The sequence below is a fragment of the Sceloporus occidentalis genome, unplaced genomic scaffold (genome assembly GCF_023333645.1).
Source record: "Sceloporus occidentalis isolate IW3139 unplaced genomic scaffold, rSceOcc1.0.p SCAF_4, whole genome shotgun sequence".
NCBI lineage: Eukaryota > Metazoa > Chordata > Lepidosauria > Squamata > Phrynosomatidae > Sceloporus > Sceloporus occidentalis.
This window is the reverse complement of record NW_028316984.1, coordinates 118,124,069-118,139,359: the sequence shown is the minus strand read 5'-3', so window position 1 is coordinate 118,139,359 and position 15,291 is coordinate 118,124,069. Positions and strand designations below refer to the sequence as shown.

The 15,291-nt window shown below is 36.0% G+C and overlaps 1 pseudogene; it reads right to left on the bottom strand.

Moving 5' to 3' along the window:
• Positions 1-7,626: 7,626 nt before the first annotated feature.
• LOC149314541 (U1 spliceosomal RNA) lies at positions 7,627-7,776 on the bottom strand (annotated as a pseudogene).
• Positions 7,777-15,291: the final 7,515 nt, after the last annotated feature.

The following is a 15,291-nucleotide window of genomic DNA, read 5'->3' as shown; positions in this document are numbered from 1 at the left end:
AGGTAGCAAGGTTGGCCAAGGTCTTATATTAGGAGATGTAATATTCCACATGGGTACATCTCTCTCTCACCTCCCAAGACCACTTTTTAAGCTACTGCATCCCCCTATGCCCAACCATTTACTAGCAGGTGGAGAGCAGGCTGGCTGGGTGGAGAAGTATACAGCCATGTTCCTGTACCTGAATGTGCAGCAGCTGGTATAATTCAGGACCTCCTGGAGGTCTTCCAATGGGCCAGAGGGTGGTGTCATTCCTTGTATTAACTATAGGAATATAGCAGGACACTTCACTGCTCTCCTCCACCCAACCAGCAAATGGCCATTATGCAAACGTGGTCCTTGGGAACTGGGGTCCTCTCAAGAGCAACTCCAATTTGCTCATGATAATTCAGGAAAATCTGAACCAGTTATCTGAGAATTATGTCTCAACATTCTTGATAATTAAAAAAGTATTTGTCTGTCTACAAAGAACAGAAATAGGATTCTAGGCAAAGCTTTCATTAGAAAACATTTCACAATTTCTTTGTATCTGTCTGGATAACCTCAGGGATGCAGACAGACAGGGACCTCTGTCAGAGGCCATCTAATAAAATCTTAACATGTGGCTGGATATGGGGGTGCAGCTATGGGGGATGAGGGTATTGCCCCTCCATAAGAAATCTGCACCCACAATTAAATTTTCCTTCAGACCCCAAATGACTGGCATTAGAGTAACTTAAAATTTGAGACAGCTGAATGTTTAGAAATATGAGTTTAGGCACCCAAAGCAAACAAGCAGGAAAAATAACCAAGGTAATTCAAACACAGAAAATATAAAAGTTGTAGATGAGTATAGTTTTTGGCGTCTCATTCTCTATGATGCTAGAAATTTGGGGACACAAGAAAAATTTCATATTGGGGATCAGAATTCTTTTTGGCAGACAATATTGTATTTTCCCTCCTGTTCATATACCCATGGCTAGACATGTGCTTCTTCATATGGTCATAATAAAGAAATATTTTTAACCACAAGGACTAATATTTTGAATTGACTTGAGAACCTGAGAAGGTGCTAGTGCAACTGGCTTTGGGGGGGGGGGGTAATATGATTATAAGGGTCATACTTTTTAGCAAATATGCCTTCACATTTTTTCACACTGCAATCACTTAACTATCTTCACTATCCTATCTGTTTACATGAAGCCAGACTATTTCTAAATAGTTGCTGTTGACTCATATAAGTTGTTAAAAAACACTTTGTGACAGGAAAACAACCTGTGCCTCCAGTGAAAAAATATGGTGTCCCCCAATCAATTTCAAATTTCAAGGGAGCAAAAAATCCCACAATGGGATTTTCCTAATCATTTTCCAACTTTCCATGTAGTCAACACTTACCTCAAATTGAGATAATGTAGTCCATATATATATATATATATATATATATATAATCTTTCTTCTAGTCCAGGTTCAAAGACTCAATCCATTTCACATGCTATAGTCAGAAAGTGATTTTCATAGGGCAGAAGGGTTGACAACAGCACCAAAAGTGTTCTAAGAACAGAGAAAACATACAAATCACCTGCAATACACATAACATTGAAGGACTGGAATGTTTCTTGCAGAATTCATTAACAACTTTCCTGTTCTTAGGAATCAATCTGAAAGCACTCCTTGATTAAATTTTAATAGGATCTCTGGAGAGTATCAAAAATGCTTTGCAAATCACATTTGATTCCCATTGCACATCCCTAGATATATGTCATCTTGATCAACCTAAATCATAATATACCACAGGGAGGGAGCTGTGGAAAACCAGATGTATTAGTGGAAGAGTAAGTCAAGTTTAATAAGATACTCAATTAGCCATTCATTAACTAAAATTTGACTTAATATTTTAAAATATTATAGATACTGCTAAAATATTGCTAAATATTGTTGAAATATTAATATGTTAGAAATTGCTAAAGTAACAGTTATGTTTATATTCAGGATTTAATGATGATTAAACTGAAAGTGATGTTTAAACTGGAGCAAAGGAAGCAACAACATTTAACAGCCTGTGGGGTGATCAGAGTAATCAGTAAAGTAACACGTAATTTAAAAGCAGTGCACAAGATTCAGTGTAGAATCTGATTTGGCAGTTCAGAAAACAACCCAACTTTGCATGGAACAGTTCACAGGTTGTCCCATTCAACTATGTTTTAATACTTGATATGGAAATCAGATTGTTCATGCCTTCAATTGATTATCAGTAAAAATTTACAAATGCCTATAACTCCTTTAACATCTATAAAAGATCCCAGGTTAAATATGGTTAAATGCTGGTACTGCAGCCACAGCATTGTGAGTTTGACCCCGTAGAGCTCCAGGCTGACTCAGCCTTCCATCTTTTCATAAGTCAGTAAAATGAGTACCCTCTTGTTGGGGGCAACTGGCTTACAGATTGTAAAGCACTTAGAGAGTGCTTAGTTCACTGTGAAGTGGTATAGCAACGTAAACTGCTGTTGCTATTGCTATTGTTTCCTCCTGTCCCTCATTTGTTAGGATTAGATGAAGACTGCAAGTATCATTGCAAATTATGATGTAATAACAACTGCCAAACTCCAGAAATGTTTGTAGTATGCCAGGTAAAAATAAGTTAGAATGACAAATATTTTGGGTCATGATTTCTTCATTTGCACTTGCATATAAACAGAGCTGAACAGTTACCAAAAGCCAGTGGAATATAGAGCAGCATTTCCTGGCCTCATTATTTCTGAAATGCAGAAGTTCTGAAATGGGAGGAGGGAGAGATTTTAAGCATAATATTTGAAAACATCCACAAAAATCCTCTCACCCATCTTAACAATATACAGAGAGAGCAAGAGAGAGAGAGAGAGAGAGAATTCTAGTAGGGGAAAGCCAAAATTCCAATTTACAAGATGTTTTTAGCAATCAGATACATCCAATTTAATGAGTATCCTATCTGTATTATTGGATTTGGAAAATAAGACATCCCCCCCTTTTTTTTTCACTTCTTGGAGTTATATATGCAAATGCCTTGTGGTATACATGCAAACACTCGTATGAATATGTATACCTGGTTCACACTGAGTGCTCGGAAGCACAACATATTATGCTGCTGTCTAGTCTTCTGAGCTAGGGTGAGCATTTGCTTACAGAACACATCTCTTCAGAAAACCTGCTTGATTAGGACAGAACTGCCACACCATGAGAGTTTTTGTATAATGAAGTATGAATTATTCTTCACATAGACTTTCCTATTTCTAGGCATTCAAATCCAAACTATATCCTTCAGGCTTGACCATAACCATCGTAAAGGAGAATGTGTTTTGACTCTCTTTACAAGAACTGAACACTGTTATCCCGATGGAGCATTATGAATTATCCAAGACACTATGTTGAGGCTTCCACTTGTTATAACCTATTGCTTGCTCCAGTTCATTTTTAGATCATGGCAAAGTCCACCAGGTTTCAGGAAAACCTTGCAATGTGATCACTTGTGCCTTTCACATTCTGTATAACCCCAACAGATGTGATATACAAAGACCTGCAGTGTGTGAACTGAAAGTGTGTGAACTGAAAGTATGGTTTGATCCACACAGTAAAGATTGGCTCCCATTCCAACTTTATCCCACTGTTCAGCTCCAGGGTTTCCATCACAGATATGGGGGCCAGCTGTGAAGTTCAGAGCAATTTTTCAAAATGAAAGCACTGCAGAAATTACATGATGTTGCTCTGTGCCATAGATAATATCAGTCATGAAAACATAAATTAAGTATAAGACACTTCTCACCCCATGTGTTAAGAAGTTGTTAGCCCTTGGAAATGTAAAGCAAATTCAGTGCAAGTTTATTCTGTTCATGAGCAGAATTCAGGGAAGGAAAGTATGTTTTACAGAATGTATTTGAACAGGCAGCCAGTTTATATAAAGTTTCACTCAGTGTAAAAGGCCTTATACCCATTTACACCAAATAAGGTTCGATTTTGAACTAAGTGAGATTACACCTCATACTTATTCTAATGGATAAACAAAATGGTTCATATCCTCAAGGGAAGCTATGAGTAAGCTTAGCAATTTTGTTCCTGCTCCAAGAAAGACTTTGAAATCACAATTTGGGATATATTCTTTGCAAAATTTGCACACGGTAGATTTGCAAAATCAAACGAACAAACAAAAAAATTGCACAGAAAACCATAGCTATTTAGCTTTCCCTGTCAGATACAGTAGCTCAGATGCCCACCAAGCTACAAATCCCAGAATTCCATACATTGGGCCATGGAAGTTAAAGAGGGACAAAAACTGCTTTATTTCTGCTGTGTGACAGCAGCCAAGGAGATCTTCCATCAGGAAACATTACAGAGTTATGGCTATGGAGAAGTTGTCAAGTCTCTATGGCTATGTCTCCTAATGCTAGCCCCCAATCTACATTTTGAAGCAAAGCCTCCCAGTATGGCCATTTCTGTGTTGCCAGAGAACGGGAATAATAATAATAATAATAATAATAATAATAATAATAATAATTTTTATTTGTATTTTCCCTCCTCTCCCTGCAGATTGAGGTGAGATTACATCAACAAATTAACACAGTACAGATATAAAATACAATCGATAAAACACTGACATTATTATTAATTCAATAAAACAGCTAAAACATTTAGAAAGCATACATTTTTCTAAGATGGGCAGAGATATATTCAGCTCTCTTCCTGCAGCTGGATGTGCTGCAACAGACATCTGTAGATGTACACTGCAGCAAGTCAAACTACTGTAAGAAGTGTCTCAGACCCTTGTTTGCAAAAGGCACAAAGTACCATGTGGGGTGAAGCGGGGCTGTGCTGCTGAAAAGGTAGCTTTTGGCGGGACCTTTCATGTCTGCATAAGACTGAAGTGTGAAGTAATAAGGCAGATTTAAGAAATTGTTATTACTGAATAGAGTAGAAATTGTTGTTGTTATTCATTATTCATTTTGTTTATATCCCATGTTTCCTACCACATTGAAATTCATGTGGCTTACAAATTTAAATTACACATATAAAGCAAATCCTGTTGACATGAGAGTGGACCTACTTCTCCCCATTCAGCTGACATTCAGGAGAGGAGGTTACACTAATGGCAATAGTGACACAAACAATCATGACTAAGGCTGCATCCACTTGGCAGAAATAATACAGTTTGATACCACATAAATTCCCATGCCTCATTGCTATGGAATTCTGGAACCTGTAGTGTGTTGTGGCACCACAGCTCTCTTAAAGAGAAAGCTAAATGTCTCACAAAACTATAATTTCCATAATTCCATAGCACTGAGTAGTTAAAGTCATGTCAGACTGGATTATTTCTACAGTATGAATGCAGCCAAACTAGCAGTCATGAATATAAGAACATTTATGGATGAGTAAATCTAGGTAGCTGTTCCATATTCATGACTGCTACTCAGTTATGATTGTGATTGGAGCATGGTGAACAACGTTCTCTCAGACTTTGGAGGATCAGGCCAAGAGAGGTTACTAATGTGGAATACTGTCTGATATTTTAAAATGCAATTCCATCATTTAAAAATTCAGTAAAATACAGAAAATAAAAATAAACTATATTTAAACACCCATTGAGATCAATTCTAGAAATCCTGTTGCAACAGAAACATATTTACTTGCTGTCAAAAGAAAAATGCAGGGACCATCCTAGCCCCTGAGGTGTGAGGGTGGAGGGTGGAGATCCAAAACAGGTTTCAGTCACCAAGAAGGCCATTTTGGTGGGCTTTCAGTATTTAACCTACTATATTTGCTGAACAGAAAACAATATTTAAAAATTCATAAAAACATACATTTCAAAATTGTAACTTAAAGGTTACACACATGTATGCATAATTTAAAATATGAGAAAACCAGATTTTACATGGTATCACACATTTTTAAAACAAAAAATGCATTTGATTCAAAACTGCAGTTTTCATTCTACCTCCCAAAGTGTAGCATTATTTCCCCCCACAAATATTGGCTCTTCCTTTAAAATTTTTATTGTTGTATATGTAATAGAATAAATTTATGAAAAAGTAAGAACATTTAAGAGAAATAGAAGAAAGAAGATTTCAATCTGCAACTAAAAATTTCACTTGAATAAACCTAAAACAGCATCTTGAGCACATTTTTCCAGAGGGTCATAAACCTATTACTTGAGAATTTAATTACATTTGTGGCCAATTTTTCATCTAACATTGAGATACTGAGTAACTAACAGAGAGGAACCTATAATGGGCAGCCGTGTTAGAAAGACAGAACAAAAAGTCAGCATGTCTGCCACTAGTTGAAAACCTTTAGCATGTGTCATCTATTGTCCAGTGTAAAATGCACACAGTCACAACACAGTGGGAAATCAGCTCCCTCTAAAACCTTCATTTTCTTTCCATATATAATTGTTGAAAACTCCAAGCCAAACCACTTTGCAGATTCAGTAGCAATGTCTTTTTCTTCCCAGACTAATGTTGCCCACTTTAGCATCTCTTTACTTCTTCAATAAACTTTGTTTAGAGGATACATTTAAAGACAACAGTTAGTTCTAACCACAAATCTTCTAGCTATAATGCTAGTAATTTGATATAGTGTACTGCAGCCTCAACTGCTCTTATTATTAATTTCTGTAGGCAATGCAATTTACAACATTTATACTGGTTTTTCTTTACAGCAACAGTCTTGTTTGGTGGACCATTGGATTCCTATTAGCAGAAGATAAAAAGTGAAAAGCACATCCTGGTAGTTCTAATTTCAAATTCCCAGCCTTGCATGTCTCTACAAGTGAATATTGGGATGCCTAAAGGGAAAAAAATCTTGCTTTTCCCTAGCATATTACAGTAACTAATGAGGGCATGGCAAGTGTATATAGCTTTCAATATAAATTTTTATACAGATTTAAAGCAGTTATCATCTAAGGGGCTGTATAGATGACAAGAATGGGGATGCCAGAGGCCACCCCTTTCTCCCCTGGATCATTGCCATGGCAACTGCATGGGTGCGGCAACTATCTGCTCCAAAAAAAGTTGCAAAACGCAGCTCCTTTCTGCACTGCTGCCAAAGCACCATTAGCGCCCTGGAGTGGCGCGGTAACATCTCTTTCATTTGGATGCAGGGTAGAAGGCATGTCGTCGGCATGCGCATCATCTGAACCCACACATGCTCAAAATGGTACCGGGAGAGAGCAGAGCATGTGGATGCTCTGCTCTCCCAAGCCCTAATTTTGGCACCAGGCCACCACAAAGTGGTGGTCTGTACCGACCCTCCATTTGCACAAGTGAACCCAAGTTCCGATCCACACTAATGCTGATACAAAATTTCTCTTCCAGCTTGTAAATCCATGTAAGCTAAAGGAAGAGGGAGGAAAAGACTTCTGGTGGCACAGTTGAGCAATGCAAAATGAAGTCACATCCTTCTACATGTAAGGAGAGTTGTGATTAATATACTGATATCCTAGCCTCAAAGGCCCTGGACTGCCAATTTTACAAGAGGGTAGTAGTCATATGGAACAAATAGCTAAATTATCACCATGTCTCATTGCACCAGCCAGTCCATCAACCCTTGCCTCTGGGTTTGCAATTGGGGAGTAGGTGCAGGGAAGAGAGCTGATAGCCAAATTTTGCTCACTCCTGAGGCTCCTGCATTAACCTCGAATGCAGTACCACAAATTATGTAGTCGAATTTACCACATTTGGGGAAATCATAGGGGTCAGCACACCTAGAGTGCAATGGTTAAGCCTCACCCTGGGAAAACCACCTTCATGATCATGGTGTCTCCCCTGCCATTATCATCCATTAATTTCAACAGGCTAATTTCTATAACATATTCTGTCTTTCAAAATGAATGAGAAAGCCTGCGGGCCACAGAAGCTCAGTGTACACTTTGGAAACCATATTCATGACTGCAGACCTGACAACAAATCATTTAGTAAAGTGATGGAGTCTATCAACAAAGATTCCCATCAAACAAATTCCATTCCACACTTTCTTCTATAAGGCTTGAAAACAATCACGTCAGACAATCTCTATCAACTATAAAACATTTGCAATGTATCTGTTTGTCCAAAGTTCCAATCCTTTAACCATTAGGTTTAATTTGGAAGAAAAGTAATTAAAAATACATTCGATCGTCTATCAGCCTTGTCTGTTGGAAAATAATCAGTTTGCTGGCCTGGCAGTAAGGGCTGTACAGAAATGGGAACAAGCTTCACAATGATGGAAGCTGATGGTTTACAAAGTTACTGAATGAGAACTGCTTATTGATTTGCTATCCTCTTAACAACATCAGTGTCGAGTGATAATGTACTGTACCACTTGTTTCAGAGTAAATAGTAATTTTTATATTACCGCCTTTCTTGCAAATTGGATGCTTGCAGGGAAAGCAAAATATACGGTCATCTAGCATCTTGCAGCAGTACACAAACTGCTCTGAGAGATTTTTGGTAAAACCCAGCAGAACTGTTGTTGGCATTTAAAACCTGTTCTCTTCCCCATGAGCTGCAAGTCAAAAATTCACAAATTAAAATCCTTCCTTTGCACAGTGTAGCCAATATCCTCTTGACTTCCAATTTGCTTCTGTATGCTGTTGTCTTGCTGTAGAGTATCCAATTTGTTATAATCAAATTCAGAATTACTACTATTAGCATTGCTCAGGGATGCTCTGTTCTGGAAAAAAATCCATGTAGTGATTCAAACAAACAAAACACCTTGACTAGGATGAAAGAGAATTGGATCACCCAATAAGGCTAGGTTGAAAAAGAAATCTTCATGGCTAAATTGAGATTTTAATCTGGACCTTTTTTTAATTAATTAAACTTTATTAGTATTGTAACTACTTACAATAATATATGAAAACATTTACAAAATATTCCCCTTATATATGATATATCACATTATATCCCATTCTTTAGTACTTTATCTACATCTAATTCATATTGCTTTTCACCATATACTTTTCATAATTACACAAAGGTATAATACCATTAATTATATCACTAATTCATTTTTCAATTATTTTTCTCCCCCCCCCCCCACTTCCCCCAAGTGCTCCCCATCACTAGAGCCTAGTATTTTCTTATTACTCTACCCTCCGAAATTGTAACTCTTCCTCTGGGTGAAAAACACTTCCTTCTTTTACTAAAGCCTTTTGTACAAATATTTTCCACATCACTTCAAGATCATTTCTCTTCATTATTCCTTTTTTTACCTCAATTCCACAAGTTAATTTATCATTAACTGCTATTTGCGATATTTCTTTATACCAATCTTGCATTTGTAGATCTCCCTGATCTTTCCACTTTTTTGCTATCATTAATCGTGCCACTGTTAATCAATTTGTAATTAAATCTTTTATAGCCTGGGTGCAATTAGTCTTGTCATATATAGATAACAATGCTATCTTTAGACTAATTTCTAGATCAATTTCTATTATTTCTTTTATTTCTTTAAATATTATTTGCCAAAATTTCTTTACAATTCTACAGCACCACCACATATGAATATAGCCTTGAATAATTCTTATTTACTGTATATGGCTTAACCTTACTGGCGTTAAATACCATCTCCAAATTATTTTATAATAATTCTCCTTTATTCATATGGATAATTTTTTTAAATTACATTGATTCCAAATTTTTCCCCATTCATAAACATTTATTGTTTGTGCTAAATCCTCCTCCCATATTGTCTTAAGATATTCTTCTTTCTCATTATATTTTAATAATAATTTATATATTTCACTTGTAACACCTTTCAAAGTTTCATTTGCCTCTATACTGTCTCTTTGCCTAATCAATTGTTCAAATTTCATATATTCTCTAAACTCTATAATTTTTCTCTACCAGTTTTTTGTCCATTGTTCCAACTGAATACAATTAAACCAAGTTAATTTAAATCTTTGCAATTTCTCCTTTATCTTTCCTTTCTCCTTCATTATCTTCATCCATTCTTTTATCCTATATATTTCTTAATCTCTTAGCTCTTTCCCTAGTTCTTCCTTTAAATTTATTGGGAAATTTTTTAACATTATAACTGGTGTTAATGGTGAGATAGCAGGCATTAATTTTTCTTTATGTTTTTTCCAAATCTCTAATATATTCTTTGAAAAGGGGTTTTCTATTTATTTTATTTCTTTCATAGTAAAATCTTTGAAAAACATATTTTCCATTTTTTCTCTATTTCTATTGTTTCCATCTCCAACCAGTCTAATTCCCCTTTCTCTATAATTCCATCTATAATATATCTCAATTGATTTGCATTATAATACAGTTTTAAATTTGGGAGACCCAATCCTCCATCCTTTTGGGGTTTATACCTATATATTTTATTAATCCTTACTTTTTTATTCCCGTTACTATCATTATTCACTAATACTTGTCAGTTTTTTTATTTCAGCATCTGATATTTGTATTGGCAACATCCTAAAACAAAAAATTTATCTTAGGCAGAATTTTCATTTTTACTAATGCAATTCTACTAAACCATGATAGTTTTATATTTTTTATATTTTTCTAATTTCCTTTTAATTTCTATTCTTATTTTTTTATCATTTTGTTCTTCTAATTTTTATAATTTTGTTGTAATTTTTATACCTAAACATTTAATTGTATCTTTTAATTTTATATCTACCTTTTTATCTTTTAAAAATTCCAGTTCTTCTGTTTTTGTATAATTAAACAACATTAACTGATTTACTCCAATTTACTCCTAAACCTGACATTTCTCGAAAAACTTTTAAATGCCCTTTTACTTTATTCATTTTTTAAAGTCAATAGGGTATCATCTGCAAATAAACTGGTTATTTTTCTGTATAATTATTGTATTGCATTTTAACTCTTAATGTGTATATTGATTGTATTTTAATCCATGCTGTAAGCCGCCCTGATTTCTAGAAGGGCGGGATATAAATAAAAATTTTATTTATTTATTTATTTTATTATTCAATTTTCTAATCCCAATTCCTTCCAGATTTGCATCCTCCCTAATAGCATTTGTTAAAATTTCAATAATTATTGCAAATAAAATCGGGGGTAGAAGACAGCCTTGCTTTGTACCTCTTGAAACTGGAATTTGTTCTGTTAATCCATAATTTACTGTTACTACTGCTGTGTTATTTGAATATATATGATCTACCAATAAACTTTTCCCCCATACCTAATTTCTTTAACATTATTTTTAATGCTGGTCATTCCACACAATCAAAAGCTTTATAAATTTCTAATGCCATTACACCTGCTTTTTTTTTACTCTTCCCTATTATGTTTATTTTATTCAATACTCTTCCTATTAAATTTGACATTTGTCTTCCTTGCACAAATCCAAATTGATCATTTTGAACTTATTTATATATAAACTTATTCATTCTTTTTGCCATTATTGCTGTTAATATTTTAGCATCTTGTTTTAGAAGGGATATGGGTCTATATGATCCTGGATCTGTCAAATCTTTTTCTGGTTTTGGAATCAATATTATCATTGAATGATCCCATGATGGCAGGATCCTTTCTCCATTTAAAATTTTATTATATAGTACCTCCAATTTAGGTATTAAAATCTTTTTTTAAGTTTTATAATATTCTGGTCCCAATCCATCCATTCCTGGTGATTTCCTCTTTTTAACTCATCTATCTCTTCTTCTATTTCTTTTTTCAAAACCGGTTGCTCCATGATTTCTTTGTCCTCTTCCTCTATTTTTATTTTCCAGTGTTTCTCAATATATTCCTCAATTTTATCCATTGGCTTATCCCCTGTTGTATATAATTCTTTATAATATTCTTCAAATATCTTTATCTTTTCTTTCATCAACATACATATTCTCCCTGTTTTATCCATTATAACCCCAATCATGTTTTTCTCTTTCTTCTTTTGTGTTGATAAAATAATATAATAATAAAAATAAATTAAAAACTTTATTTGTATACCGCCTTTCCACAATGATCAAGGCGGTTCACAACACCATCAGATACAATTTATACAATACAAATATATAATACATCAACTGCAAAGTACATGAAAACCATAGATACATATAATTAAGAAACAGCCTTAAAATCACATGTAAGAACATAGCTGAATACTCTCCTGCAGTCCTTCCACTCTCTGCCTTGCAGTAAATACTGCAACAGGTAAAAGATGGTTTTCAGGATAGGAGAGGAGATATGGTGTAGAGTCACCTAGCAGAATTTTATACTACGGCTGGGTCTGTACAGCAGAAATAATCCAGTTTGACACCACTTTATCATGTGGTTTTCTTGGCATGATTTGTTCAGAAGGGATTTCCCTTTGAGGCTGAGAGAGTGTGACTTATCCAAGGTCACCCAGTGGGTTTCCATGGCCAAGTGGAGATTTTTACCCTGGTCTCTAGAGTTGTAGTCCAGTGCTCCAACCACTACCCCATGCTGGCTCCATTCAACTGCAGCATTAGGACTCCCTAAACAGAGAATTCTAAGGACCTCGCCAAATGACAGTTCCCAGAATTCCATGGGATGGAGTCATGACAGTTAAAGGAGCATCAAAGTGCTGTTATGGTGTTGTGTGGACACACAGTTCTCATCAACTGGTTCTCATGTTCCTGAACTGTACTTGGATTTTTATCCTTCAGTGTTGTTGGATTTCTTATGCCATCTCCTGATTGCTCCTTTGCTGAACTAAATTGCATGTATCACTTACATGCCAAGTAAAATCTATAAACCTTTCTTCACATACATCATTTCTTGCTAGAACAAAAAAGTACATGATTTAATGAAGGCATCTATTAAACAAGTTTGAAAAATAAAGCCTTGGAGCTATATCCAATGGTGGACATTGACCTGCATAACAGCAGAATCCAATATTGGAGCGAGGGATGAGGATTTGAGGTTTCTATTGTAGTGCCCCCCCTCCTCAGACTACTTCAATCATCTCCAGAGAGTTAAGACCCTCTGGGGCCAGCTTTCACATGTTTCCTAAGATTAGAAGTAGGAGAAGAAAGTGAAGAAGTTCAGTGAGGTATACAAGTACAATATTTCCAATTTTTATCATACAAATTTATTACAGACAGTTTCCTAAAGTGAATAAAAGCCATAACTATTTAACGTATACCATATTAACTCATTCTGACCTAAGCATATCCCAATGCAATGACATGAATATATCAGATTGCAGAGACTAGCCTATTACAATAATCTTCTGCACACTGTAGGAATTATTGCAGGTCAGATAAATCTACATATAATTCCCGTTCCCATGGGGTTACCTCTGTGTAATGTCTGATAATATGGGCCTGAGGAATTGTTATCTGGACAGAATGCAGCAGCACAACTGTGCCTTAAAAGGTGCCCTTGGTTCAATAATAATTTAAATTCACTATATGACATACTAAGCTTTTCTCTTGACTGTTCTTATTTGTTAAGGATCCTGCATAATCAAATGTTGAGTGGATTATCTGCATGTTGCTTATTGCTGTTAAATGTTTAAAACTACTCTCTGTTCTTAGCCAAAACCTTTCCTTTCTCTCTGGCCGTTATGGGCAGTCAGAAAGCTAAGCACAGTCCCATGAAATGTTATACTGACAGTCTTGGCCTCCAGGTATTTCACAGTGTGTGATCTACATGCGGCATGCAAATCTTGTTTAATTAAGCCATTGACTCTCAGTGCTAGAAACACATACTACACTGCTGAATGTCATTCATGCTGTGACATATGATTCTAAGAGGTTAATGGTTTGTCCCTAGCAGTGTGTACATTTCAAAGTATTAATATGGCACTGAAGGGACTCTGGAGCAAAAAGTAAATTTTTATTTGATAAAGTGAAAATGAAAAGGAAAGTGAGATATGCTTTTTTTGATTACAAACTTTGATAAAAACATCCCCAAATTTTATTTGACTGTTGCAATTGTACAGTTATAAAATTCTAAAAACAGAGATGGAAGCTGCAATTAGAAAAATGGGGAAAATAAATCACCAGGAACAGATGATATTCCAGTTGAATTGCTTCAATTCACATTTACAGAATGAACACTAGTGCTAACCAACATATATCAACAGATATGGAAAACAAAACAATGGCCAACATATTGGAAATATACATCCCCATCCACAAAAAAATGAGATACAAAAGACTGCAGCAACTATAGGACCATAGCTCTAATCTATCATGCAAGCAAAATCATGCTCACAATTCTGCAGCATAGACTCCAACCATATATGGAGAGAGAAATCCCAGAGGTGTAAGCAGGATTCAGGAAAGGAAGAGGTACTATGGACCACATTGCAAACATACGGTGGCTAATGGAGTGCACCAAAGAATTTCAAAAGAAGATCATCATGTGCTTTATAGACTATAGCAAGGCCTTTGACTGCATAGATCACAAAAGACTATAGAACGCCCTTAAAGACATGGGAGTGCCAACACACCTGATAATCCTAATGAGGAATCTTTACTCAGGATAGGAGGCCACTGTCAGGACAGAATACAGAGAAACAGAATGGTTCCCAATTGGCAAAGTGGTCAGACAAGGCTGCATCCTCTCACCCTATCTGTTCAACTTGTATGCAGAACACATTATATGAAAAGAAATATTGGACACAGAAGAAGGAGGAGTGAAAATAGGAAGAAGGAACATCAACAATCAAAGGTGCGGTACAGACCACCCAAAAAGGATGGCCTCCCAGTGCCTGTTTTTCTGCCGGACGGAAGCTGCAGCTGCCAAACCGCACGGCTTCCCACTGGCAGAAAAAGAACCCACGAAAAGTGGGTTCTTTTCAAGCTATGGTGGTGGTATAACCAGTGCACCACTGGTGCACTGGTTATGCAAGCACCATGTGGCGTTGTGCGGGTGCCATGCAGCGCTTGTGTAACAATGACAGCACCCATGTATACAGAGCACCACCATTTTTACACCCTCATCACGTGCTAGGGTTGAGGGGCGTGTGGGCGGAGCGCCCCGAGGCAACCCTAGCACATGACAAGAACATTGCAAAGGGCTGGTATGTACCAGCCCTAAGATACACAAATGACACTATACTACTAACCAAAAACATCACAGACTTGGAACAACTACTAAGGAAGATCAAGGAGGAAAGACAGCCTTATTGTTGAAAAAAAAATGACCACAGAAAATTTACACAGACTCAACCTAGACAATGAAGACATAGAAATAGTAAAAGAATTTTCATACCTAGGATCAAATATTGATCAGAGTTGGGACTGTAATCAAGAAATCATAAGAAGACTAAGAATGGGGAAGGCAGCTATGAGAGAACTAGAAACTATCCTAAAATGTAAAGGCATACAGCTGAGCATGGAAGTTAGAATCATTCAAGCCA